Consider the following 24,643-nt stretch of genomic DNA (forward strand, 5'->3'; position numbering starts at 1 on the left):
ACATACTTAGGGAAGCAGTTTTTACAGCGAAGCTGTTAACCTCTCAGTGGTCGCCATTTCTGGTGTCCATTCGTGAGCAAAAATTATGATCATCAGCAATGTCTGATACCCCCCTAAACAAGCAAAAATGCAATGTCTCATCCACGTCATAATACAGAAGCTAGAAGCAGTCAGCAAAGTAGAGCGAGCAGTACATATATTCATTGAAATCAGGCGTACAACGCACAGTACAGCCTACGTATCAATAAAGAACAAGCTCAAAACAAGCATCTTTAGGATAAGATAGGGATAACTTTAGTAAAGTGCCGACAAACGACGGTTTAACGCGTCGTGACGCTGGCCAAGCGTCGACTCGGGTTTATACCCTACTCTGCACTAGCTCAGTTGGGCCCGTTTGTAGTGGGTCATGAGGCTTGTGCTTTTCGAGCGAACCCCGGGCCTGCTGGACGGCCCATAGTTGTGAGCCCTTGTCTGCAGACTGCAGTGCACCTTGAAGTTCGGATGGGTAAGTCCTGGAGGTAGCTGCCGTCGGGAACCTGGCACAGCCCCACATGATGGGCCATTGGTGCGCCGGACCCGCTGCACAAAAACCGCGCAGCCCGCTCGGATAGAGCTCTGGGTGAAGCAAACAAGCATCTTTCGTCATCAGCAATGGCTTATACCCCCGTAAGCAAGGGAAAATGCAATGGCTCATACCCCTGTAAGGCAGAGGCTACAAGACCTCATCAAAGTTAAGCGAGCATTGCATACATTCATTGAAATCAACCATACAACACACAGAATAGCATATGTTTCAATAAGGAACAAGCTCAAAATAAGCATCCGAACCACCAATAAAGCATTACGTACCCCCGCACAACAATTCTAATGATGGTTTTGCACAGCAGCTTCACAGGACATCCACTTTCGCAGGGCGGGGTTGGTGCGTCAGCTTTTTATGAGTCCTTACCGGAAACATGGATTAGAATGCGTTAGCCATTTCAGCGTATCCACTATGCATTACATCCCGCCAGGCACCGGGGATCCCGTTTGACACCGCGTGTGAAACCGCATCTATTATGGTCTTGAGCACATAATAACGAAAGCGAAACAAATAACTAAGCAAAGGAGGCAATGTTTTGCATGGTCGAAACCCACTATAGCTGACCACCAAACGTCGAAGCACAGTAATCTTGTAGTATACAAATTCCAAGTAAGACGAAAACAGCAATGGAAAGAATTTCAACTCAGTGTACCAATTAATTAGCGATTGATTTTGTGTATTATCCGCAACTGAAACTTCGCTCCGGCGTATCAAGAGCAGGCAGACCCAACTCCAGTTGACATCTCCGTAGAGCGAAGCATTCTTTGTGTGATTTGCCCATGAATCATGCGTGTTATGCACATGAACTGGGGCCTTCGAGGTATAAATGTCAGTATTAAAAACCAACATGTTTACACGAAGCAAAAATTTTATTGGTAGTGAATTATAGACAGGCTCAATATTATATACGCATAGTCACCTGCAGTGCATCGTATACATATTATTTCTTTAAACTCTCATTGGTGTCCATAGCGTCGTGTTGCAATCGTGTTGTTTCTGATGCGTCGGATTCTCCTAGTGAAACTGCAGATGGAAACGCGCCAAAAGTCTCAGCGCACATATGGCGGTTGTAGACGCAGGCGTCCGTGCCGCAAAGGTGTGAATATTAGCTAGGCTTGTGTGCTATGTATATTTAATTATTTATAAAGCCGTACTTTGTTGGAATGGATGAGTTTGCAAAGTAACAAAGTAATTGGAAGCTAAAAGGTCGAACGTACAGGCAAATCTATGTACTTCCCATCATTCCCATGCTAGCTAAATCGCCCTGCTTGCAGCTCCCGTAGACACTAGCGCCACTGTTCCATCTAATAATTTTTTCATGAAGCTCTATGCTTGAAATGGCAAACTCGAAAACTGCTTTTTCGCTGCACCGTTTTAAATGACAGCACCAATCCCGTTAAACGCGTTCGGCGCTTTAGCGGCCAGATACGCACAAGGAAGTGACTCAAACTGGGAAAGCTTCGCCCTAAAAGAAGTCAGATCGGGCCGGTTTAACGTACAGAACTAACACACGGGTGCATTGTAGCTTGGGGATCCGGATAAAGTATTCCATCTGGGCTGCTTTTGACGTGCAGCTAAATTGAGCTGCACGAGCGTTTTAATGAGATTGTCATCCTTGGACTCCATGCAATTCCTGGTATCTATGTTGTGATCTAAGCGTTCGTTTTATATATGCGATATGTGTGACTTGGTGTGTGCGACACTTCATTTTAGTCATCATAGCATATAAAACATATTGTCACCAATTGCACACCCGTCACAAGTAGTTTGCTAATCGCATTAACATCGCCAATTACCCCAATTGAATGGATGGATGCATGGCCAGTATTCAGTAAATTGTAGCTATGCGACGCGGGTAACGCGTGAAGCGTTTCAAAGCACAGGTTTGCACGATGGAAATTCATAAGGGTGTTTCGTTCCACAGTTCGATATTAAAAGCGCCACTTTAGAGTCTAGTTAGGAACACTGATAGGTAACACACGATGTGCGCTATGTTCAGAGCCAGCATGCACAATGTCTGCTACAGAGAATATTTTTTTCAGAACCACACCTGTTGCACAAGCTGTATCTGCATTTTCTGCCAAAATCCTTCTTTATGACATGTTACAAACACATAAAATGAGCAACTGCAATAGAGCATTCCTTTTTTCTGGGGAGTCTTTCATAACTACTGCTAGTTAAGACTGCAGAATGACGTTGATTCCACTACCTCGCACTGACGTTCAAATTGCATGGCAACTATGTTTACTCATTTGTTACCGGAACAAAGAAATGAATGTAGAATTGTGCGACTTTGCAGAATCGCAATCCAATTTCCAGCCAAGCTGTTTATTCTGAGCAATTGCAATAACGGTTGCAGTTACCTGCAGTTAAATCACTCGCTTGAAAACGCTGCCCGCACAGACGTTTTCGTCGGGGAGGTCGAGAACCTCCTCTCTGGACTGTGACGCGGAAGTACAAAGGCACGCACGGCATCGTGTGCAATGCCTTTGCGCGGGGGTTCACGCACAATTAGCGCAGCGCGGAGAGCCGTATGACGACGCCCAGGGTGCTCTCGTTAAAAAGCTCTACAAGACTTCTCCTTTTGAAACCGTGCCCGCATATAACGCTTTCCTGCACTTGTTAAGGAAAATTTAGAAAGGTTGTAATTCATGCACACACAATTTGCTTCACCTAAACAATGGCCATAGCGCCCTCTCCCACGTCCCCCCCCCTCCTCCAATAATTACTAAATTTGATCGTAATGGCGTTCGCAGTTCTCCCAGGACTGCGGCATATCGGCGTTGTTCGTGAATCATTACACTTATGAAGCTGCTTATCTCCATGCGTATGTAATTTACGGCAAAAAGAGTAGTTAGTCCACACACTTGAAACTTTGCCTACACACTTCCTACGACGTGCCCCTTATTTCTGGCAAATATCAACAACATATCACTTGTTTAGTTCACCGATCCGGGGAAACCAACTACGACAGCGGCATTATCGCATGGGTATAGAGGGGACAAAGCGAGGATTCAGTAATTATTTGTGATGCTTCTAAGTAGACCATGAATGTGAAAATTTTGTCCCAACCTTGCTCTTAGCATGGCGCCCGTTTCTTAGAAATATGGACATGGCAAACGTGCAGTTACGTTCGGACATTTGGAAGCATAGCAGGTGCACGACACTTTCTAATACTATAATAAAATTATTTTACAAACTATTTATTTCATCTACTTTTGCTTCCCACAGAGGTTTGCCATTTCATTCCTTTAATTTTTAATAAATATAATCTGAGTAGCGATAGCAGTTCTGCCAGAGCAATGGGCTAAATTCCGCGCCTCTGAATAGAACCGTTCATAACGCTCGAAAGCAACTGCATGCGTAATTTATTGCCTAGGCCTCATTTAACCCCCTCACTTTCAAGTTTGGATACACAGGACCCATTACCTGGTCTTTACTGTCACCGAACATTAAGGTGCTACCTAATTCGTTGTGGCTACCCCACCAAGTGAACGCAATATCACTGATGGAAAAGTCGAGTAAACGAGGGCTCAGTAATTATTTGTGACGCTCCTACTTACGCCACGACGGCGAAAATTTCGAGGGTCATTGCCGTGATTATGCCCCACTTTAGAAAAAAATGTGTTTTTATTTAACGCGAGTGTTCTCTAAAGATATACGAAAACGTAGCTCAAAACGATAGCGTGACATTTTAAAGCATTTGTTCAAGGAATATTTAACAAAGACACTATATAATGTACATGCGTTTATTTGGCACAGAAATTAGTGATAGTACTCCCTCACTGAACTTATTCTTGCTGGGCATATGAAGATACGCCAGGGCAGCAGGCCAAGCTTTGCGCTGCTCGTAAAACGTACTCATCGTGCGCCGAAGCACTTGCGCAGGTAATTTATTGTTAAGGGCGTCATTAAACCACACAGTTTAATGTTACGTACACATTACCCAACGCATCCCCTTTAGTTTATTTGAATACAAACAAGTTGGCTTGTATTGTTAATCGAGAACACCGGAGAAACAAAGAAACCCTGGTGGAAACTCATCAGACCGCCACCGTACGACGAGAGACTCGCAGCGATTTCCCTCGCCCACCATGATGGACTTGGCCGAGAAAGTAGAAGCTTAAAAACCAAGACAACCGGCCAGCTTGTCCTATCTACACTTACGTTCCGTGCAACATGCGGGGCACTGGCGTACAGACTGTCGAAGCAACACGTCCAGCAGCCGTAGTTCCAGTACAACGAGGTACTCCTAGTTGTCACCAAGGCCTGCCGCGCCACGCACGGTTGGACGATCTGCTACGCTATGCACAATTTCCACCACTACAGCCCGTTTCCGAACAGCGGCGCAATGTACTACGCCAGCTCCGACGCCACTCAACTCATCAGGGTCTCGCTCTCTTACGCGCTCTTGGCGGAATCCCGGACTCTGATTCAGAGCCCGCACTACTGACGCCACCGTGGGAGACACATCCGCAACTGGTCAACTCACGCCCACTGCCAGGGTGCGTGGACCCGCGCCGCCACCCAAACAAGTCGGTGAAGAGACTAGCCAGGTTTTGTGCAGCTCGCTTTACTTGAACACTGCCTCCCACACGACACCCGACGGCGTGCGAGGCAGTTGGAATACAACGCCTCAACACTGGAACCACCTGCGCCCACGAGTACGTATGAAGCGCTGCACGTACTCATGGTCGAATTGCTGGCTGTCTGTGAAGCGCTGCACGAAGCCCTGGAAGAACCTCTAGGCCCTTCACAAATAACAATCCGCGTATAACGCGCACCGCTACGCGTATTACGCGCACAGGGCGCGTATAATGCGACGTGTCAATTACCCTGCTACGGGTGTCTAATCTCGCAATCAAACTTTTACTCTGGTAGGTGTGTATTCGCACCATCTAACATTTGTACGTCACGCGGTGATGTAGAATCATTGTACCATTTCCTCCTTTTCGGCCGAAAATATATTCTCAAAGGAGATATACTTGGAGCAACCCCTATCGCGTTTTGGCCTTCGTCTGTGAGCACCTAATATTTACCTTTTCGGTGCCAGTACTCTTGGTCATGCTCGAAAGGAAGTTTGTCAGATTGTACATGCGTACATTATTCGTATAGGCAGATTGACAACTTACAGATTTCCCCCTATATCAAACATTTATTTGCATCTTTTAAAATTTTCTGGCGTCTTCATCAAATATTGACATCATCACTTCACAGTTCTTCTTGTATTTTAAATAATATTATATATAGGTAATACAACTCATTAAGTTAAAGGAAAGGAAGGCATACAATTATGTTTTCATTACGAACCTTGTCCATTCATCCCGCGCGGGTACGTGCCGTGCAGTAGAGGCAACAAAAACAACAGCAAGTAAAGCAATGAAAGGAGGTAGTTGGTGCACGTTCATTATTATGATGCGCTCAGTTTGACAATGGCTAAACATCTTTTGACACAGTACAACTCAGCGCAACGTAAGCATGGACAACAAACAACAAGTGACGGGAGTTGCACAACCACATAGGGAGAAACTACACACAGAGGAGTTGACGAAGCACGAGAGGAAATACTGATCGAATAAAACATGCAGGGAACCGAGACCATGGCTTCGCAGAGAGTTGACCTGTGGAGGTTGGCGTCGTGACGAAATGCTTCAATCTTGTTTCTTTCCTTGCTCCATGTCGCTACAGTAAGCGCCCGTGGGGAACTTCGTATCCGGCATCGTTTCACACTGTTGGGGAGCATGCAGCGTTGTTTGCCGTGACAGCAACGTCGCAGAAAAAAAAAAGTCCTGCAGAAACGATTTCACGATGACTTTCCACAGCAATGCAATTAGCATTTGATAGTGTAGCGGCACAACGTATTGCCCCACTGAAACGCGTCTTGCATAAGGCTGGGCTGCAGCAGGACTCCTCCCTCGCTCTTCCCTCTGGACAGACTGCGTCCGCTAGCGGCGCTGCCTGAAACTCCGCACATGGCCTCCGAGATTCGTAGGGCGCTTGTGTGTGTTAACGCAGACAGTGGATCCTTCTCTGGCCGCATATCAATTACCACGTACCAAGTGACCAAATTTGTCATGAAAAGTTATTGAACAGTGGCACATACCCAATGCATTCGTGGCGCAGCTCGATAACGTCTTGGGCTGCGGCGCTTTAGGTGCCGGAGAGTCGTGGGTTAGGTTCTTTCGCCAAGCACGGGATTCATTCGGACATTTATTTGATTGATGAGGTCGGGTAAACGGTTAAATGCCCGGATGGTCGCAGAGGAAAAGAAAAAGAATTTGACATAGCCCATCTCACGATGACTGTAGATGGCAATGCGATTAGCATTGAAGATTTGTAGCGACGCAGCACCGCGGAAGCGCCTAAAGTATGAGGCATGTACTTAAACCGGGCAGCTCTCTCGCGCTTCTCTATGGACACGCTGCGCAATCTAGCGACGCCGTCACGAAGAACCCGCGTGGCCTCTGAAATGCGTGGTGCGCCGGTGCTTGCGAACGCTGAGAAACGCGCCTTGCATGAAGCGTGTGCTGCAGCCGAGCTTCTCTCTCACGCTTCGATTATGACTGCCACGATCGATGATAAAAATTTATTGCCGCACTCTTTAAAGCGGGGTGGCGTCAAATATTCTCTCAGTCTGTTTGATCTAATAAAACTTATTAATAACGCTTTATTAAGTTTTACTGCATCTTTCGCAGTCTAGAATTTTTTCCATCTCGCGTGGATCTTTCCTTTCTTCGATATCTCTTTCCCTCAAAATTTATTCGGTGCTCAGTGGTATCGAACCCGCACTATGCGCGAACTTTACGGCGGCGCCGCTGGAGGGCGCAGCGTGTCCAGTGGGAAAGGTGAGAGAGGAAGCCCGACTGCACACGCTCTCCGGCGTTGGCATGACGATGTGTCTCTACATTGCTCGAATGCTGATCACATGAACGTCGGCATCCATCGTGAGAAGCGTTCTCCCGGATCTTTTTCGTTATATTTATCCGCGTACATTTCGGTAAAGCAATCGCATTGCTTTCTCTTATTCATAGCAGCCTAGAGTTTTGCGAATATTTAAACATTCGAATAACGAATCAAATAAATTATCTGTTCCATTTAGTCTTCGAATAGAAAAGTCAATATTCGTAAATGCGGCCGTTTTTCGAATAGATTACGAATATCTTAAATGACAACCACGCGCAATCAGGCATGAAATTAAGAGATAACTGTAATTCTTGTGGCCATACATGTTAGACGTAGAACACGAGAAGTTATACAGTACAGCAGGATACGCCACACAGGGAGTCACACTTTTCTGGCTAGACCACCACCATTCGAGCTCGCCGATGGGGCTGAGTATGCCAATGAGATGTTTAGTTCGTACTAATGCTGCATTCGTATTGCCAAACAGTGCTTCATAACGGGCAATGCTGTGACAGCAACTAAGTATAGTAACAACGTCAGCAACTTGCTGACGTTGTTACTATACTTAGATGTGAATATTGTTTTATATAATTTGTGAGGATGGCGCACATCTTTATTCGAAAACTATCCGGAAAAGTATATGTTATTCGGCTTTTTTGTGGTGCTGTTCGATCCGTGGTTGATGCAGGCTCGAAAATTACTATTCGCACTCCCCAGGCGCATATCTCCCGGGACCTCCTACCTCGTTCGTGCACGTGAGTGCGCGCTTAGGCGGGCGCGCATCATCGATAGTCAACGAGGCACAAGTGCCAGCTACGAGAGCATGGTGATCTCCTGAACCGTACCACTGCGCTGGCTGGCTCGTCCATAATCGCATTGCTTGTTTTCAAGCGGGATAAACAAGTAGTGTTTTCGCATGAAAACCAAACCAACAAGGTGCCATCATCCCATGCATTGTCTCAACTACGTTAATGTGCAGCATTTCCCACGCAACGCATGCGGCGCAACGTTTTAACGCGTCGCTCAGTGTGTGTCACACTTCCGCTGTTAGGATTTGCTTAGGAGGCATAAGAGGAGATCTGACGCTTACCCTCTACATACCCGGTTATATAATCCCCAACTGTGACGTGAACTTCCCGAACGCCTTGTGCACTATATACGGGGTAGTAAGAAAGTGCAACGCGCGACGCGGGGCAATCAGAGCGAGGAAAGCGACACGCGATCTACACCGAACTAGATGCATCATCTGCTGTTTGTGTTAGAGACCATGAGAGAGAACGCTTAAAGTGCAAGTAAGGAAGTCCGTCCTGGGAGCGAACAATATGAATGCTTCGCATTTCAGTGGCCGATGATGGTTTACTAACAGGACACCTGGCGGTGGCCTAACCAGCACCCTCCAAAAACACTGCGGCAGGTCATGCAGTGTGGCAGAAAGCACTGCACTAAGGAGAATGTAAGTTCATTTTTTTTTGTAAGCCTAGAAAAAAACATGTTACACACCACCGACATGTGGAAACAGAAGCTGCATGCAAGCACAGCACACAATGAGACCCTTAATTGGCGGGTTTTGCATTTCACTGGCATTTACGTTAAAGGTGACGCTTCTGTGTCCAGCAGATCCCACGTATGCTGCTTTTGAAACGATGACAGATTTTAATCTTACGTCTTGTTCTTGCTTTTTATATTTATTTGTTTACGAAAGACATAACGCTTTTGCTGGAAGTCAGTTCGTTTTTATTTTATGTGGTTCTGATTCTAGTCCCTCACGCACTTTTTGACTGGGTCTTCTAGCGATTTTCTCACGAACCTCTCGAAAATGACCTCTGCTGGAAGAAAGTATGGAGGAAGAGTAAAAAACGACGCGCTCCGAGTGAATGCAGACACAAGCTTAGACAACCCGAGTTCCTCGGTTTGAGAACGTCGAGGAGCCCTGGCATGTCTCAGCCTCTTCAGACATTCTCGACGTTTCGGGCCTCTATTCGCTGGGGCGTTTATCAATCAACTCTTCGCAGTAGAATGTTTAATTTAATTTCTATAGCACCTCCAGCGCTGCGAGTGAATGTAGGCAGAAACACGACTTTCAGTATATGTCGCATTTTTGCCGCTCTTTATCAGAGGGCGCCTTGACTGCGCGTGTTCTCGTGATCAGCTTAATCTAGGAGATTGAGAACGACCCCCCGCCCTCTCAAAAATTGCTGTCTGCTCGACGAAAAAAGAAAACGAAAAAAATAAACGAACAGTGCCCCTTCGAGCTCTTCCTTGATTTCGTCGTCTATGAATGATGAAGCGTTACGTGCTCATCGAAAAATTTAGAATACGCATCTTTTGCATTTAGCATTCTATCTTCTTCAGTCTGCAATACATACTGTCAACCGAAAAAAAATGGTTGTCGTTTGGAAAGATTGCAAAATATGGAAAGGAATATCTTGCGCAGCCTGGGTTATTATTCTTTATTTTCAATGGAGCACGGCAGTCGAGAAACGGAAATAAGTATGTGAAATTTAAATGTGGAAAAGTGAGACACGCCTTATTAACGAAAATGTGTTCATATCGTGTCTGCAACGGACTAGAAACAGGCTATCTGCAGGAACTTGCGCGATAAAAGCTATTCTGAATATTAAGAACGCACGTTTTTGCACTAGGATTTAACGCTGCTTTCCCTTGCTGGTCCTTAATTGTGGTTCCATTTCACGTATAGACAGTAAGAATGACTCCGCTAATAAACCCTAACAATTTTACGTTCTCTGATAGGTTTCATTAAGTTATCACTATACCACGTTCGCTGACCGTGTAAGCGCAATTACACGTCTGCTTTTTTTTCAGTTCATAAAGTGATTGTATCAGTATTACTTCTGCAATGCTCAAATAAGTATTCTGCAAAACGCAAAAATAACGTTCTCTCCACATTACACACATTGAAAATCAGAGGAAGGGTGGACAATTTCTTTCCCTGAAATATACTTCCTGTCTGTTATATGGCTGAAATTTCTGGTTTGGCCCGAAAATAAAGTAAAAGTACTCTGTATGGTGGTAGTGGTGGCGTGGAGCTGAGGAGGAACATCGGGATTCTAATCTGAAAATCGTAAGTTTGAATTCTCGTATAGTACACCACTTTTTTCAGGCTTGGAGCGTCGCCTGACACCTGCACAGAAAGAAAGAAAGAAAGAAAGAAAGAAAGAAAGAAAGAAAGAAAGAAAGAAAGAAAGAAAGAAATAAAGAAAGGAAGAAAGAAAGGAAGAAAGAAAGAAAGAAAGAAAGAAAGAAAGAAAGAAAGAAAGAACGCCGATAGCCAGTGGGCTGTACTAATCCAGGTGGAACCCAACTAGGAAGGCCCACTAAGCTTCAACAAGAACACTCTCTCATCAGCAAATAAATTGGTATCCTTGGTGCAGCGTTCGGCCACTACCTCCCTCAATACGCTTGTAATATACATGAGTAATTGTAAATCGCTAAGAGAGGCCTTGCTCTCACAGTGGACATATTAATAGTCTGATGATGATACAAGGAGAGGAACAGAAATTCCGAACCCGAAGTAGATATAGTAAACACATGCTTCCACAAATAGAATGGACAGCGCGCCATCATTTTAGAACGCGGCCATTAGCTGTTCCGAACATCTTCTATCATCTGAAGTCCAGTCTGTGGTAGGGAACTTCGTGAGATTGTTCCCCTCATTTTTACGAATCCAAGAGGATCGCACAGGTTGTCGTTATTTTCGCATGCAACCTGTGGAAATAAATTCTCGTATAGTGCGTCATTCTTTTTTTCGATGTATCTATTCACAGTTGTATTTCTATTTTTAGTAATGTGTTCTTTCTGATAACGTATAAGACGTCATTATCGGCATTGACTGGGACAGACGATCACAACGCCAGATTACTGGCAATGATTGTAAGGTGTTCTTAAATGAGTTCTTACGTTAAGAATTAGGAAACGCCTGTATCTTTCCTATTTTAAATCTGTCCCCTGCAGAAGAAAATTATACAAAAACGGCGAGCCTTCGCTTTTGTAATAAACGTAACCTCAATTATTTTATTCTAATGCCGCTGCACAGTCATTCACAATTAATTCATGCTTCATTTACCGAAAGAGAAAGAGTGGAATTAGGAAAAGAAAAAGAAAGACCTTTCTAGACGGCGGTATTTTGCATATGTCTCTTCAGGTTACGTTTATAACTGTTAATTCTCTTTCTTTTCTGATAAAATCATCATCATAATCATCATCATCAGCCTGGTTACGCCCACTGCAGGGGCAAAGACCTCTCCCATAGAGTTTCTCACTACATTACCTAGAGGGAAATCTGGCGCTGCTGCGCTGTGGTATGCATGAGAATGCCGGTATCTTGTGACTTCGGATTGGCATCGTTCTCGGAGAGACAGGACACCTTGAAGACGCGCTTGACAAGTACCGTTCCGTCTGTCACAATGATTCATTTTCTACTAAAACAGCATTTGAAAAGCTGTTTTAGCTTTATTATTACGCGAAAACATGTTTTGTTTAACTATGAGAACTTGTTATTGCGTGTACGACTATATGTTACGTAAAAAGTATCAGCGGGCCGCTAAAGTTGGAGGACAGACCAGAAGATTCGCGCTCGCTTTGAAACAGTTGGTCGTCTGTTCTTGCTTTTCTTCGCTTGGTCATGCATTGTAGGTGAGTAAAGATGTAATATGCGTGAATGGAAACATTTTATGAAGATTTTACTTTGAGAACGTGTTATTTGCGTAGTCATATCCACGTTTTACCCGAAGTCTATTACAACACCAGCCAACACGAGCCGCTCAGACACATATACCGTCATTCCCATGACGGACGGTGCCACCTTAAGAAACTCCCATAGACGCTGGCGCCAGATTTCCCTCTAGGTGTTATAGTGAGAAACTCTATGACCTCTCCCATACTTCTCCAACTAACCCGGTCACGTGCTAATTGTGGCCATGTTGTCCCTGCAAACTTCTTAATCTCTTCCGCCCACCTAACGCTCTGCCACCTCTTGCTATGCCTTCCTTCCCTTGCAATCCACTCCATAACCCTTAATGACCATCGGTTATCTTCCCTCCTCATTACATGTCCTGCCCATGCCCATTTCTTTTTCTTCATTTCAACTAATTCGTCATAAACTCGCGTTTGTTCCCTCAACCAATCTGCTCTTTTCTTATCCCTTAACGTTACACCCATCATTCTCCTTTCCATAGCTCGTTGCGTCGTCCTCAATTTAAGTAGAACCCTTTTCGTAAGCCCCCAGGTTTCTGCCCAATACGTGAGTACTGGTAAGGCACATCTGTTATAAACTATCTAGTACTGTGCCTCAAAATATATTATTGCCTCACATGAATTAAAATCCTGTACAATAAAAAAGCATATTAGTATCGTATATACTTAAAATATATTAGACATATTACTTGTACAGTCGTCTTTCACTGCGGCATAATAGCTAGCATTTGGCGGCTACGTCCCATCATCATTCTCATTTATTATTTGAAGCCTTATTGTATTTTTTCTATTTGGTATGAAAATCCAATTCTTTACTGCTACTGATGTATTGTTATGACAATGGGAAGACATTTTTCTTGCTGTATTTGATATTTAAAATTGTTTTTTGTGGTTATGTAGCTGGCTGTTTTATTTATTATTCATTAATCAGGAAATGGGACTAAGATATTTGTTTTGAGGACTTTTATTTCTGTTTCTGTGTCCTTTACCAAAAATTAAATAAATCGATTAGAATCTGCTATGTCGCCTGCGTATGGATTCTCTTAACTACGAGCAGATTACTGGGTAAAAAATAAAGGAGTCATGACGACAGCTATGGTGCTACGTATGTTATTTAGTTCCTTTTCTTTCAACACTCTATTTTCCTCAAGATGGGTTCGCTCTCCATAACAAGGCGTAACAACATAAGCTAGTGACCATTTCTTTCTATGGTGTGCCATATTTGGGAACTTTTTATGTGTTAAAGAAACACAAACATGGGTGCGAGCACTTTGCCTAATCACATCACTGCTTGCTGAAACACCGGGGCTGGTCAGACGGCGACCGCCAGATTGTATAAGTTCCCTGACACCGCAACGGGGGACCTGGACAAGAGAGGCAAGCCCAAGGTTCGGGGCGTGCACTCATAAATGCACCCCTCTGCATGAAGCTTTCATTAGTTTCTTCCTTTCAGCTGTGCCACTGCTAACTCGGCCTCAAAAAGAAGAAAAGGCGGAACATGACGTCACGTTGTGCGAGACGTACCGCACACCTCCCTTTTGCGCCACTGAAAGCGTGCTTTGCTGTTAGACGCCGCTGTGGTCGGAGAAAGCACGCGTGTCGGAATTGTGGGGGCGCAGGCATTCTCGCTAGGGGTGAGTGGTTGGTGTCGTAATTATTCTCAAATATGGGTAGAGGATCTAGGATGCCTCTCTAGTCTAGTAAGGGCACACGCAGGGACATGTGACTGGTTGAGGAAATTTTAGCCTAACTTTTGTTCCCTAGCCGTTTATAACTCTTAGAAGAGCACATGGAGCTTCTGGTTAAATTCTGTCGTCCGGGCACCATTTAATGTTGATGATTCCTTGCATAAATTAAAAGAACACTTATAATGAGTTCTTGATGCGTTTTATTAACATACTGGTCACCACTTTTCTAATGCAAATAAATTGGTTGAAATTGTGTGCACATTGTAATGATTTTTTCGATACTATATGTAATTATTTCTGTGTATCTTTGATGAAGTGCGCGGTTCGAAGATGCTTCTATGCAGATTTCTTGTAATTTCTTAATTATCGCTTCTTCCTTTAATGACCAGCACACGATAAATAAATAAGAGTAAATACTGGCACTACTGGCAGCACTTCTATGTTACGTGCATGAGCATCACTACTTCACTTAAAATTGCGGCTTATTGTCAATGTTGTGCTTGCAAAGCTGAGATAAGAGTGGCACTATTGCATTATCATTCCAATACCGATATCAAGTTACAATATCTATATCAGTATCAATATAATTTTGCATTTTTTTCCTTAGAATACTGTGTTATTTATGTTTTATATTTTATTGTTGTGTCCTCTCCCTCCTATATAGTGTAAAGTGATAAATGCGCCTTGTACTGCTTAACCTCAGCGTTATATACTTTGTCTCTTCGGCGTACTGTCGTGAGAGTCTCCGCGAAGTTACAGTCCATATAATAAAGTTTGCCCCACGTAGTAGCTCAGGTGCTATGACCTTCCGTTGCTGCGCGCGAGTTCGAATGGTTTGATTCCCCATCTCTGTGGTGACATTTCGATGGCGGCGCAGTACATTCCCGAAGTACTGGGAAATGCTGTATAAATCCTTATTCGCTGCAAACTTTTCCTAGAACTCCGAGGCGAGGCACATGCCATATCGATTATCTCGCCTGATTCTGTCTGCGGCTGTTGAAACTTCGGCAACGCGAAATGACTTGCTATTTCGGAATAATCGACTCTGCTTCCCATCAACTACTAAAGTTAGGAAGCACACCAGGCCATATACTTTCTCTTTGAAACCACAGTCAACCTTTAAGTATCGTTTCCTAATTGAAGACATTGCCTTCATTTGCAAGCACTAGCATAATCTAGATTTTCACGATTAAATACACAACGCATAGCGCGAAGTGAGATAGGAGAAACAAGAAGAGAAAGTAAGTACGCCAGGTGTTCGGAGGAGGTAAGGCCTCTTACCTCTGCCCCTTCATTACGATGACGGAGTCTATGAAAAGCAAGCCTTCAGCATTGCGTCGGTAGCCGACACTTCACCTTTACTGCCCGCTGATTCTCCTGCTGCGACAACACTTGGTGCCCGCTTGCCAAGCTCCGATTTACTGACATCAGGACAGCCTGGCAGCCAGGCGAGCATGAACAGAGCTGTTCAGACGGAGCGCATGGCGAGGCCAACTCCAGCTACGCGCCAGCACAGGTTTCCGTCGCCAAAACTCGCCTCGAGCCAGATAATCATTCTTTCAATGTATTCGCTTATTTGGCAAGCTCTAGCATATTTACGTCAACACCATCACCAGTTTTCTTTTTTTGCATGTACATGCCGTGATCATATACTTTCTTGCCTCTAGTTTTCATTTTCCCTCCATCCACTTACATGAATCTTTATGTCCACGATCTCTTTCCTCATGCATAGTAGCATGCAGGTGGGCACATAAACGCTGGCAGAACCTCCCGCGTTCTATACAAGTACTTCGTCTCTCTTTTCAGCAGCACGAAAGATTGCTGATGGAGTGCGCATTATTTTTGTCCTCTCAGCCAGTAGATGACTAAGCTCGAGGCGGCTGCTCCTTTTTCGTCGACGTATAAGTATAATCCAATAAGAGCAATCCGATGGCTTAAAGTGGCTACTGCACCGGTGGCGGTAAACCGATTTTGTTGCTGCTGTTGTGGTCGTCGCTTAATACTGTGCGTCTCCTGGCGGCCACGGAAAGCTAGAACGCTAAATGTTACAATCACCGGCGTCGACGGAACGCAGAGGAAATAAGCTGCTTCAGGGGGAGCCGAACAGTCTTTGGGAAAAGCGGATTTAGCCCCGACTCAGCAAACTCTGCAGTTTAAGACACTGTGGCAGAGTAGGAACAAGAATATCTTTACCGAACGCGTAGTCCAAGGTTTCTGGCACGATGGATGCATGGTTTCAAAGCTTTCGAGCAAATCGTGCAAAACAGAAATATCACGCAAGGGCACGACTTTGTTTTTTTCTTCTTCTATGCCCATGACTTATTTTACTCAAGAGGTATACCCAGGTAAAATGATACCCATGATGAGTTCTCTAATCCCCGCCAAGTTGAAGGAGTTACCCTTGATGCTCTTTCTAGCGCCTTACTCTGATGGCTTTCTGTGATTTATTTTCATTGGCTGAAGACGAATATCATTTTTGTAAATAATACCCTCTTCTAAACAATAAAATTCCCCACCCTTTTGTATATTTTAAGTACATTCTAACAAGGAAATGTATCTTTCACAGATACAATAACCGTTATTCTTTCACATGTTCGGTTCACACACCGGGTGGGGTCGACGACAGCATTGCTTTATTTGTAAAGGTCAAGGCATCTACCTGAGCTTGTCTTGGTATTTGAGAGTGAGTGATACAGACATTTATGATAAGCTGGAGATGTTAACCTGACGGAGGACCTAGCGTACTATCCTACGTGCTGGGCAACAATTATGAGATGCACAGTGGTTACATAAACACACAAGGAGCACATAGGCTCACAGACACATGCATACGCCACAGAGGTATTTACAAATTTTCGTTAAGGCACGTGAACTTCTGAATTACCCAGTGCTTTTGTAGCACAAAACGCCCAGGTCTTGCTTTGCTACGGGTCAGAAATCAGCCGCAGTTCTAAGCTCGATTAACGCTGCAAGTAGAGTGTGTCCTTCCAAGATTGTCTCTGACGAGTAACGACGACAGCCACATAGTATGCGTGGCAAAGTGCTTAGGAGCGTTACATACAGTTTGTCATAGGTTATAAATTTGCATACACGTCGATGTTGCACTTAACTGTACGCCACCGGGCGCACAAACTTCTGCAAACCGTTCGTCATAACGGCTATGTGTACGTGCCCCTAACATCGAATAATCATGTTGAATAAACTGAATCTACTCGAAAAAGGAATATCTCTCCCAACGTCTCTCCTTTACTAATCTGGTGACAATATATGGAGCGTTTATGGAACAGAAGCATGTTAGAAAATGCTTGGGGTGTAGCCGTTAGGTAAACTTTTGAAGGTCATGTGAAGTCATGTTACAGCATGTGACTTGGTAACAGCATGTGATGTTGGAATGATGTGGCTACAAGCAATCAAAAACCGGTTCTTCCTTGTTATATAACGAGCGCCGAAACTCCGACATTCATTATAGCTTAGGTTGCACACGGCAGCTTGTTTGTTGTTCTGTCACATTCCGAGAGGTCTTTCTACTAGGCGCCTGCAGTTTAGTGAGTCAGCGGCCTACACTACGACCGGTAGTGGTGCTAACATACCGAACACTAGTTTTATGTATACTGTCACACACCAACGGCTGTATCCTTGTCCTAAGAAAAAAGAGCATCGCCTGTCTCTTATTGAGGAGGGCTAACACCTAAGGTTCAAACTGGTCCACCTACACCTTCTGACTGTTGACGTGCAATGTAATTCGAACTTTGTTACCGTATGTCCAGTAATCGGCCCATTATTGCCACGAGATGTACCTCCAACCGCACAATATTGCGGAGCACAGAATTTGGAAAAAGTGCCTACATCCTGAAATTACCACATTCAGTGGATAGCCCTGTACTACTGCTGTTCTTGGCTAACGTGAGAAGCACCAATAATGTAATTAATCTATTTTGCGCCCGCACTGCAAAAACTCTTGCTTTGTGCTGTACGTTGGGTGAGAGTCCTTTCATATTATTTTTTTCCAGAGCTTTACTGTCGCTCATTTTTCCTGAACACAATGTGGCGCATCTAATTGCTTCTTTTGCGAGGTTGTACAGCGACGCTCGATGTTCGTTTTTGGACACCACGATTACGTATATAAACTCTCACATTCTTATGGTATCATAAGAAGCCAACAAAGAGACTAAGGACAACACAGGGGAAATTACTTGTACGTATTCATTGAATTAAAGAAAGGATAAATTGATGGAAATTCAAATGAATGAAAAAACAACTGCCCACAGTTCGAGAATGATCCCACGTCTTCGCATTACGCGTGCATGCTATGCTCTTACCGATCGAACTACCGCGGCGCCGTTTTCCCATCCACTTTAAGGGGTATTTATGTTTTACTGCTAGAACTAACCTTAGGAGTGTTAGCCAGCGCCACCACTAACAAACCTTGGCGACAGATGTGGAAGGTCCTTTCTGCCACAGGCGTCACGAGTACGTGATCTTTTTGGGCGAAGGTAACTAACTGGTTAACAAACCCACACACGCTACCTGAAGGCATCAATACTGCCAGATTCGAGTGCCTCGTTACGTAGTGAACGAGAAGAGAGGGAACCGAGGGGTCCTATTTTATTAATCGTATCAAAAGAAGCTAACAAACAAAGGCACCAAGGACAACGCAGGGAAAATTACTTGTACTTACTAATTGAATTAACTAAGCGATAAATTAATGAAAATGAAAATGGATGAGAAACTAACTGGCCGCAGGTGGGGCATGATCCCATGTCCTTGGTGGGAGTCGAAACCACCTAGATATATGGGCGAACCGGCCATATCTTTAAGTTGGATTCCAAGTGACCTTGTGAAGGTCATGAATTGAAACCACTACCTTTGGTATTAATTAGGGCGAAGCTAATTAAGGCAACATTAATGCACTTGAATCCACGACTTTTGTGGTAGTTGAACGCGCGACCGTTGATGTTGATTGAGGTGAGGTTAATTAAGGCACAGTTAATTAAGGTAGAATTATGTTAATGCACTCGAACGAACAGTCTCTGTTGGGGAGAAACAAGTAATTGGAATTGACGCATTCGAACGAAAATGTCGAGTAATGTAATGAATGTCTCGTGAGCGCGCAGGCGTTCGCCTTCATTCTCTTTCAAGTATGCTAAAGTGGCTGCCAACTTTTATTTTTCTTTGATGGAATAGCTTTTGGCGTCAGAAGATTGAGCCATGTTGTGTGGTTTATCTGTTCCCCCTAGAGGGAACAACCCTTCGCGTGATTTCTTTGATAATTAGACTAAAATACAACAGTGAACCTTTGGTGCTGGTAAAACGCGCAAACGGCGGCGTTTCTCCAGCGCCGCCTGTGTTTTGTTCACTCGTCAGCTCCAGAGAGACAGAAGAAAGCGGAAAGAAAGGGTCGTTAACCCGAGCGGGAAATCTGGTTTGTAAATCTGCCGCACAGACACACACACACACACACACACACACACACACACACACACACACACACACACACACACACACACACACACACACACACACACACACACACACACACACACACACACACACACGCACACACACACACACACGCACGCACACACACACACGCACGCACACACACACACACACACACGCACGCACACACACACACACACACACACACACACACACATATATATATATATATATATATATATATATATATATAAAGAGAGAGAGAGAAAAAGGGGGCAGTGACACACGATCACAGCCGGTTACTATCACCGCCGACTATAACAGCACAGCGCCACACGCAACACAGCGAACACCCCATCAAGCTAGAGCTGCTTGTGAAGGTTTGTTTTCTTTGAAAACTGTAACATTCAATCGTCAAAATGCGCGTCGAAGGTAAGGGCCTAAAGATTCCTCGATGCATAAAAACAAAGGATGTGAATGTGCGCTGAAACGAAAAAAGAAGAAAAAAAATGCCTTCGTGTTCGACACGCTGGTGAGTAACGTGCTACTCTAAGCGGCTCTACCACGCCGCGCTACGCCATAGTTGTCTCTCGTAGCATAATGGGAAATTCGATGCCTGCAGCGGATAATAAACTTTCAATTAAAATTTGACCCTGCCGGAAAGCTGTTGCTCGAGCATTAAAACGGAGCTTTCATCCGGCAGGTGTAACATTATCCACGGAGCAGAGCAGGGGAGAGAGCTTTAATTACGGAGCATAAGTAAAACATTGAAATTACGAAACAAGAGTTGAAGCTGTCAGCTTAAATGGTCTCCTGAATGAACATGAAATTGGCGGTAAGCAGAATACCGCGTGTAATTTTTCTTTTTATTTGCACCAAATTTTTGAAATAATTTCTGGCCTATAGGGCAGCTCCCACTCTGGAGCTCATTGTTCAGGAAAGGAAAGTTACCTGCGTTGGAAATTGCAGTCTCGAGTGCTCATTAACAATATATTCTAATCAACATTCTGAATAATTGCTTACGGTTCTACGTTGCCATAAAATATTGAATTGCTTCAGAGCCTAAGGCGTATCCACTAAGAACAAGCAAAGTGATCAGCACAGGTTCGGGGAATTCTGACTCGAAGCGCACCACTAAATATATTAGTATTTTTATGCTATTTCGTCGAAGAGTAGAGTTGATGTTCGCCTCGATGTAAGTGAGGGAAACTTGAAGATGTTGTGGATGTCGCGAAGTCACGTTACAGTAGGCAAGCCCGTGACGCTGATTGCAAAGGGGTTAACTGTTTATTTAAGATAGAGTAAGCAAGCGATAGAATGGAAAGTACTTACACGGACATCAAACTACAAGTCAAAGGTACCACGCGTCCCTTCTGGCCACTCCGCGTGACCCTTACGTGCAGCCGCCTGCACAAACAACGCTGAACGCCACTATTATCTTTTGCGTACTATATGGAATGACAATAATGCTACTCATATATTCTAGACGCGCAGGCAGATGCGACGGTACTGCGATATTGCGCGCGTGTACAGTTACGTCCAAATGAGTGTCTAAAGCTAGATGTCTTAAGAAATTGGCCTTCGACAATTTTTTTGTCTTCAGAAATTCGGCATATTGTGGATGTTTGCGAACGATTCAGTTTACCTTGCTTTTGTGGCTGTATACAGCATTCATCCCAAATTACACCTGACATCACACTTGTGTGGCAGCTACAGTACTTAGGAGGAAATCGTGATGGTACTTCTAGCTGTAGCCTTTGCTTTCACTGAGCGTAGGAATGAATGGCAATGCTGCGTCTCATGGCTGTGGTGCTGAGGTGACCCTTGAACACGTTCAGCACGCACCCTTCGAAGACAATGAAAATGTTTGGTAGCGCTGCTGTGCCGTGTGCGCGTACGCGTGGCCACGTGATACCTTTCATCTTTCGGAGTCATTCTCTCTTCGAAAAACAAAAAAAAGCGCAAAAATAATTTTGCTTCTCAGGTATCATTTAGTGTGTTGACGATTATTTACAACTCTCTCATTGATATCTCGACAATAGAACAAGAATTAAAAAGTTAGCTAGTTACTATAAAGTAACAAGTTGCTTGTGAGGAAGAAAAAAAAGGCGTTTATTTAAAAACACTCCAAACAAGATGCAATTCGTCTGATTCAGCTAAACTGCTCATTTTTTTAAAGCGTCGTGCGCTATAGCTGGGACACCCGGTTTATCTTGGCAGGGGCTGATGAGAAAGACAACGGCTTAGGTGCTGAGGACGAAGAGTTCTTGAGTTCCGGCATATAGGAGCCGTATGTTGCGTGTATAGGCATTACGAGATACGCAAACGTTGCCAGCACTTGCCGAGATTCCCACTGCTCCGATTCGTAATTGCAGATGGCCACGGAGGGGATCCGCAGCTCGACGGGAAATCAAGTGACTCGTGCGAGAGCGAGTGATATACCAGTGGTGGGAAGGGATGCTTGAGGTGAGGAGGAAAGGAGAGTGATGATTGGGGCTGAATAAGGAAGGGGGAAGAGGAGCGCTGAGCGAAGAGCTTCCGGTCGTTTTGCCTTTCCGGCACGTCTGTCTTGCTGTGCTAGGAAGCAGACCCCTCGATGAAGCCGGCAGTCGTTTTTCTATCCTTACGAGGCATCTTCGTAGACTGGCTGGTGCTTTGTATGTCACCGTAGGGACTCACTGAATGTGCGGTGTCGCAAGTGTCGACTCTTATTCGAGTTTCAGCGTGCTCTTCTTTCCGTCCGTCCGTCGCCCCGTGTGCGTCTTGGTTTATGAGAGAGAACTGAAGGCCGGGATGCAAGGCGGCAGTTGTCAAGGAGTTGCGTACTTTTTGGAGCAATAATAATGGAATCACTAAAAGTACAGACTGAGGAGAAATTGAACAGTATGTCTAGCTGAGAGAAACTGCTGTAAAATTTTTTTTCACTATTCTTATTTCTGAACTAAAGTAGGTTACTGCAGACGCTGCACCCGATGAGTGCCATAGGAGCTGGGAAATTAGTCATAAATATATTTGAAAGTACACATGGCATTGCAATGTGTGTTACCCACTGAAGACGACTACATTTCGTCAGCATGCACCAGGAGGCAAGAAAAGAACCGCAGACAGCGATGAAAGACTTTATTGTTGACGCGAATCGGCTGCCCTCCTAAAACAGGTAATTTATTATAATTGTTGTCTATTTTTTATTCACTCTGGCCTGATGACTGTTCCACTTCGAGCACCGAGCAATGTACGACTTTCCTCAGTATCATTTCTTTCCTAAACTTCTTTCATGATTTTGTACAGACCACCCGATTCTCGGCATATCCCCCATGGCAGGTACGTGTCCCTTGTGCAGAGGAACAATAACGACAACAATGACGATGTTAATGACGACGACACTTCAAAATTACAGAATTGGCTCGATGAGGCACACAAGCATGGGAGGGGAAGAAATGAGACACTAAGAGAGAGAGAGAGTGAGATGTCATTGGTCAGAGTTTTATTTAACACCCGGCAATACTCCGACATACAGATTATAAAGCCATTTCCATGCAGAAATATATGCACAGGGAATAGCTGCCGTAATTTAACTGATTTATAAATTCGACATAAAGAGGCGGATGGAGTTACTGCTGCCAGTAGAATTGAAATTTGCTTCTTAAGAGCTTTGAAAATGAACAGATAAATAAAAAAGGATGAAATACCGACAAAGCGAGGTAAGAAGTTTGAACATGTTGAGTCACTTCGCGTGAGCACTAATCCACTTGCTGTTAATGGTAAACTAAACATATTAAAATGTCTAAAGGCTGCTAACATTTGTGTACTGTATTCCTTATCATGACACTAAAGTTCTGCGGGTGCAACCTTCGAGAAGCTGGCGTAAATGATGATGTATGCAAATCAAATAGTGTTATGGCTATACGATTCATGTTATCCCTAATCGAAGCAATGTACTTCTTATTGTTTGTGAAATTGCGAGGTGTGATATTTCAAAAGTGCATAAAGGTAAGCTAGTTCTGTCATTTGTATCTTGGAAAATCTCCTCACTTTGAAAGTTTGCTGCTTTCGACAGCACAACTGCAGGACAAATAGAAAAGTATTACACTTCTAAGTGGCGCACCAATGTGACTTTCATTTGAAGAGGTTGCCCCCAAACCAGGTTATATATATATATATATATATATATATATATATATATATATATATATATATATATATATATAGAATATATAGTATTGTTTCTATATATATAGAAACAATACGAAGGAACCACAAGACAGGAAATAAAGTCGATCTTTCCTATCCTGTATGCACCTTATTTTCTTTGGCCTCCTGTTATACCGTCACCCCCATAACAAGCTTGTACCAAATATCCAAGCAATAAATAGTCTTATTCTTTGAGGCTACTGCGCTTGAGTAATATCATATTAGAGAACATTTATTTAGACGCATGTGCTACTGTAATGGCTAACTTGTCATTAGGACAAGTTGCTTTTCTGTGGGCGCGTGCGTGCGTATGTGTGTGTTTGTGAGTGTGTATGTGTTTAAGACAGATTGAAGAGCTAATTTAGCCCGGATACAGAGACAATTTTGAAAAGCAGTCATTTCTTGATCCATGGATCTGCATATAGAGTAGCGGCTGGTGGAGGCATTCTAGCGCGTTGTGACATTGACAGAGTGGTCGATCCTCTTTCGATGCGAAGTCAAGACGGACGATGACCCCGACTCTAGAGTTACTTGGAACCAACAACATTACCAGCGTATTACAAAAGGTTTATTCGGTCGTTTACCTTAATATGGTGAACAAAAGAACTTAGTAGGCAGCTCATTCGTCACTGTTTCTTGTTACTTCAGTTGCTTGACATCAGAATAGATTAGAAACGTACGCCGCACTGTGGGGAGTATAATAAGAAAACGTCACCGTGTCCTATGATACTCTAACCTAACCCCATATTCAACATATCATCGAAAAGTATCCTAAGAATTTAATAGATAATCAGGGTGTACCACAGTGAATGGCGTCATTACGCCGGACATTTAAGATACCCTTTATTCCGCATGACGATCTGACATCATGCATAATTTTCCGTTTGAGATGTAGCTTGTCGATTTAAGAATACGATCTCGCTAAATAACCAATGAAATTGTTTCTATAAATCTTGTTATATTGAAAAAGAGGGACGCCTGAGAGAGTATTTTTGTCAAAGGGTTGATTTACTTAAAGAAATTATTCCCAAATGAAACCAAAATGTAAATTTCCTATAAAGACACGGGGACGAATTGACTTCAAAACTAACACGAAATATATCCATAAAATGTCTTCTGCATATCA

Source organism: Dermacentor variabilis, chromosome 5 (genome assembly GCF_050947875.1).
Source record: "Dermacentor variabilis isolate Ectoservices chromosome 5, ASM5094787v1, whole genome shotgun sequence".
Taxonomy (NCBI): Eukaryota; Metazoa; Arthropoda; class Arachnida; order Ixodida; family Ixodidae; genus Dermacentor; species Dermacentor variabilis.